The sequence below is a fragment of the Vicugna pacos genome, chromosome 7 (genome assembly GCF_048564905.1).
Source record: "Vicugna pacos chromosome 7, VicPac4, whole genome shotgun sequence".
Taxonomy (NCBI): domain Eukaryota; kingdom Metazoa; phylum Chordata; class Mammalia; order Artiodactyla; family Camelidae; genus Vicugna; species Vicugna pacos.
This window is the reverse complement of record NC_132993.1, coordinates 7930828-7936245: the sequence shown is the minus strand read 5'-3', so window position 1 is coordinate 7936245 and position 5418 is coordinate 7930828. Positions and strand designations below refer to the sequence as shown.

The window sequence follows — 5418 nt, the reverse complement described above, 5'->3', positions numbered from 1 at the left end:
TGACATCGTCTCTACTTCTCAGCAGGGCCCCTGCTTCTTGAATTTTTAGCTCAAAGTAAGCTTTGAGGTGATCAGGTTTTATTTTATCTAGTTCCTGTTTCTTACTTATTTTGGAATTCTGTTGTTAGGTTCTCTGTCTGATTGATGGACACGCTACGTAAAGGACAATTTCATGTGCCTTATATTTGATAATCACAATAAGAATGTTCACTGTCTCGCAAGGGTTAATTCTTCAGTCCCCGCCATCCAATGCCCCTTGATTCTTGATCATCGATAGAGAAGTCTGAAGGGTAGACATTGCGCTTCTCTTACTATTTCATGCAGGAAGCAGATAACACGAAGCAACATTTTGATTATGTATGCATCAGCGACTATGATTTATGGCACCTGTAAGTATCTGTGCCATGAGCGATGGGCTTCTACACCCAAAATAAAGCTACTGTGTTCACACCTGAGGCCTGAGAAGTGACAGTTTAGTAAAATTACTGAGAAAGACAAGACTCCATAAAAATACCAAGGAAATAAACATGATACAAGAAAGAGCCTGTCTCTCTACCTAAGGACGTATTACTTTCTACTTCGTATTCTGTAATTTTGACACCTCTGCTCCCCCACTGAGCTGTGAAGCACTCAGCACTCCCTGCTGCTGCAGCTCTCTGCCCAGGGCCGCACCTGGAGCAAGTCTTCGGTAATGACAGAGTGAACAAATTGTTCAGTATACACATGTGTCAACAGAATTAAGAAGGTACCACTTGTTGGCAGCTTTTTGGCATCATTATTTTTTGTCCCTTTATGGGAAACTCTTTTGTTGAAGGTTAAATACTTTAAAATTATATTCAATAATTATACTAATTAGTACCTGTAAATGAGCTTTTCCCGCCTGAAACATTTGTGTGCCATTTCTAGGAATTATATTATATGTACATTCAGATGGCAGTTTTGTGCTCTCCAGTTTCTGTTTAAGAAAAGAAAAAGCTGATTTAAAAATTTTTTTTGCAGGGAAAGTGATTTAGGTTTATTGATTTATTTTAATGGAGGTACTGGGGATTGAACCCAGGACCTCGTGCATGCCAAGCACACACTCTACCACTGAGCTACACCCTCCCTCTTATTCTTAAATTCAGATGCCTTGGTTGATTTTTGAATATTTGAAATTTAAATTAAATTTCAGAAGCATGAAAGTTCCAGGTCACTATGGGAGTTAAGTATGATTTTTTAAGAGATTTTGAGGGGATTATTTTTTAGACATGAGTAGATAAAGTAAATCACAGCTGTAAACATCATTTATCTGGGTAACAAAATTGAGATTTCATCTGTAAAGACAAATATATGGCTCTGTTATGTGCATCAGATACTCTTTTTTCAAATTACAGAATTAAAATGTTCTAGAGGAAGTCTGATTTAATTCCCCCTTTTTTAAGGGACAAGGAAACTGTGTTTCAGTGTTCATAGGACTTGCCCAAGTCCTTAACTGGCATGTGACAGACCATGTTTATGAATTCTCATGTCAACGTCCTCACCACTGTGGGTCCTAATCATGAAAACCAACACAGGTCTGTAGCTGGTGTCAATGAGTGAGAACACTGAAATGGAGGGAGATCAGTTCGAGCGAGAAATGTCACATGGTTGACGTCTGTGTCTGGATTCAGAAGTACAGAAGGCTTGGAGGACCTCACTCATGAGAATGGGTCAGTTCAGGCTGAGTCATGCCAGTGCAGAACTCTTCTTTTGCTTCGTGGGAAACAAAATTGTGGCTGGAATGGTCCAGAGAATCACTTAGCTAAATAGCACAGAGGCATAAGCAGAGAGGATCGTTCTGACGCAGAACACACATCCAAGTGTGATTCATGGTAATACTCTGGTCTCCACTCTTGGTCTCAGCCTCTACTGATCCAGAAGGGAAATTGGGTGGTGGTAGAATCTGGCATCTGAGGACAGCCAGAACTACAGAACTAAGAACTGTGGGTGCACAGTGTATCTTGAGAGGAGCTCAGGGAAGGGAGGGAGCCAGATGGAAAAGCAGGTTTTGAATGCTCAGCCTCTGTTCAGGACCCAGGAACTGACATCTGGCAGTCTGGGAAAACACAGACTGGCTCTGAATACAGAGCTTAGAGCAATAAGAAGGTCATTGTTTGGTAACAGAGGGTCCTATTTGATCAGTAAATTGAGAACTTAGAGTCGTTAGCGTGACAAGACCAAGAGGTGAACCACAAGGATTGGAAAGGGGCAGTTTGACCAAGGACCACCGTGAAGGCAGGAAGGAGCTGGCCAGAGACTGAGGCAGGAAGGCAGGTTCTTGTTGGAAAACGGCGTGGGAGGAACACGAGATGAATGAAAGCAAGGTGGGGGGTGGAGTATGGATTTGGATTAAGATTGGGAGGTAACACATACAGGACTAAGACACACATACAAAAGCTAACAACCACCAGTCCATTCTTGGAGACAAAAGGAAATGTGGCGGGGGATCATCAGAATTTAGTCTCAAAAGAACTGAGGAGTTGCTGCTTGGAATTGTTGCATTGATCCCTCAAATGGGGCAGATGTAGATGTGGGAAAGTATAGAAAGAGAGGCCTGGCTGTCTCCATCTCTCACTCCTATTGACACTAAATAAGGTTTGTAATTAGCCATCAGAACTGTATCTTCTCTATACAGGCAGAGACCTTACTTAGTAAATAAGTAAAATCAACTGAGTAAATTTAGCTTCTGTCTGCTTTCTCCAGTTTTGTTGTTGTTTTTCAAATTAGTTTTATTTCATTTTTTATATTGCAGAGAAGGGATGCGCAGTATCGTGCAAAGCTTCTGTCTTTAGGGACACTCTGAGACATTGTCTGGGGACATCCCTTCCCTTCATTTTCACTGAAGAAGTGTTATTTCTCTTTTCTACCCTCTTATTTTATTTGGCCTTTTACATATAATTTATACTTTTATGCATTTTGTCTCTGGAGACAGCAGTCATGGCAGACGGTGCTTCTCATCAGGGAGGTCACTAACTTGGAATCAGTCACCATTTGAAATCATATCAAAACTAGGTCACAAGCCTCTATGATAGTTCAGGATCGAGAGCTAAGACGCCTCACTCCATGTGTACCCATATTTTCTTGCTTTGGCATTGGAAATTATTATTCAAGTTAGAAGCTTTCCCATTGGCCAATTACAAAGCACTGCAGACAGAGACGAAATTTAGGCAGTCCTAGATCTGATTGCTAACTGTTGCTTCAGTTAACCTGGCAGCCTCCTCCTCCCTTACCTCATGTCTCAAGTCTAGGAAGGACACAGAAGTTGGAGTGATGTAATCAACACTCCTCTTAAAAAGATTATGTACATTATATATATATACATATATGTGCGTATATATATTTATATAAAATTATCTATTATCTATCCATCCAGATTGAAAAATTCTATGTAATATACACACAGAAAATGGAAAACATAAAAATGCATAATACCAAAGTACAGAGGAGGAAGATAAAAGACTTTGGGAATATCTGAATTGGGCCTTGAAGAATATTAAGGTCCCCTCCCACTGAAGGAGGGGAAGTGTGAAAATAGTTGGAGAAACAGACCTATTTATATAAAGTGTAACCCTGAAAAGAATATTCATGCTTGATCATTCTGCCCACCTATGTGCTAGTTTCTTTTATTAAAAAAAAAAAACTATTTCTCTTCCCACTAGAATTCTGATCAGCTTTTTCAGTTTAACATAAAATAGTCAGCCTATCATCCCCAGCATATCTTGGTCAAAATTGATTACAAACAACATGGATTTTTTTTCCCCCCAAATTATACCTGACTTGATTTTTAGAACGTACCTTTTACTTTTTTCACGCCTTTCTGTCACCGAATTCAAAAGTCTTCACTATGACTTCATCATAAGTTTGTGATAATCTTGGAAATTTTTTTTCTGCCTTTACTTTTTCTATTGATTCACTTTTTTCTTTTAACACATACACATTCCCTTGATGTTGATTTCTTCAAGCTGACCTGGGTCCCTCTCTTCAAAGTTATTGCCAGAGATGAAATGCCCTTCATAACTTTTCACCTTGAAGTTCCCTCGCCTCTCTGAAGTACTTCATTTGGTTTTCGAAACTAAAACTTGGAAGAAATCTCAGACTTTCAGGACCCTAAATATGCCATCAGTAATGCAAGAGGGAAAAAACAAAACGATATAAAGGCAGACAGACACCAAAAGGACACTGTGTAAAATGCTCACAGAATTAACAGAATGAGAAAAGGAAGCCTTAAATTCACATCGAACAAAGCTTTGAACATTAAAGCAGATGGAAGCGAGGGAAGAAATCTATATGGAAGCCAAACAATCACTGCTTCCTGACAGTTGTAGTTATGAATTAGTGTTCTATCATTTGCTCTAATTGTTCAATCAATACTTTTGCTTCTCTGGCAGGCCATTTGCTTTGCAGGTTGCTTCTTAATGGGGAATGATTCAGCTTGTCCTCGCGTTTGTCATTCTGCCCATAACCACTAGCCTGACAGAGAGTTCCTAAGCTGCGCTGACTTTAGAGAAAGTTGAGAATTTTGTTCCCAGGTCTCAGTCCTTTGCTTACCTTACCACGTGACCTGCAATCCGTTGTCTATAGTCTTGTCACTGACTTTGATTCTTCCTGCATGAAATGCTGGGTAGCTAATTTTATGTTGTCTTTGTGTTGCCAAAATGTGGCCTCTGTACCCCGCTTACCGAATTGAGACTCGAGGACAGAGTTCTGGATGAAGTAGAAAAGGCAGCTTTATTTCTTTGCCAGACAAAGCAGGTCACAGTGGGTTAATGCCTCTAAGACTGTGAGCCTGCTGGGGAGGGAAGGCAGGGGTTTTATAGTAAAAGTTCAAGAGTTCAAGGGGAGGGGCTAGTTTCCATAGAGCTTGCATATGGGGTAACCAAATGTTGCAAAGTTCTTCTTGGTTTTGCAGATGCAGTGGTCTCCTTCCCTCTTCTGGGTATGAAGTTCACCTCTGGTTTTGGGACCCTTTATATTCTTGTACCTAGAACACAGGGTGCATAGGAAGGGGGTCTATGAACAAAGCTCTAGAGGAAAACCTGTGCAATTTAAAGTCAGGTTGATAAATGGTTTTAGCCTTTCAAGCAGGCTGAGGCCTTGCATCTCCTGCTGTAGGCTGAGGCCCACAGCTCGAACAACAGGATACAAGGAAACCACAAGGGGTCAAGAGGAGGGCACTGGGGGCAAGAGCAGGGCACTGAGCATGATCCCTGCACACAGCACCAGCACCAGCACCACAAGGGAGCTGGTGGACCACCCAAGTCTCTCTCTTTCCCTGCCCAACCCTGGTCAGTAAGAGCATGAGAAAAACACTTTAAACCATTATACAGTTAAGCAGTTACCAACACCTTTACAGATGTCAGATAGTCACCAACGACAATAGGGTCCTACTCAGTTACATTT

The 5418-nt window shown here is 40.9% G+C and overlaps 1 non-coding gene across 1 annotated transcript; it reads right to left on the bottom strand.

Annotated features, from left to right (window-relative positions):
- Positions 1-1032: 1032 nt before the first annotated feature.
- On the bottom strand, positions 1033-1105 carry TRNAA-GGC (transfer RNA alanine (anticodon GGC)). Its single transcript has one exon. It is a non-coding gene; the product is annotated as a tRNA-Ala (tRNA).
- Between the last annotated feature and the right edge of the window lie 4313 nt (positions 1106-5418).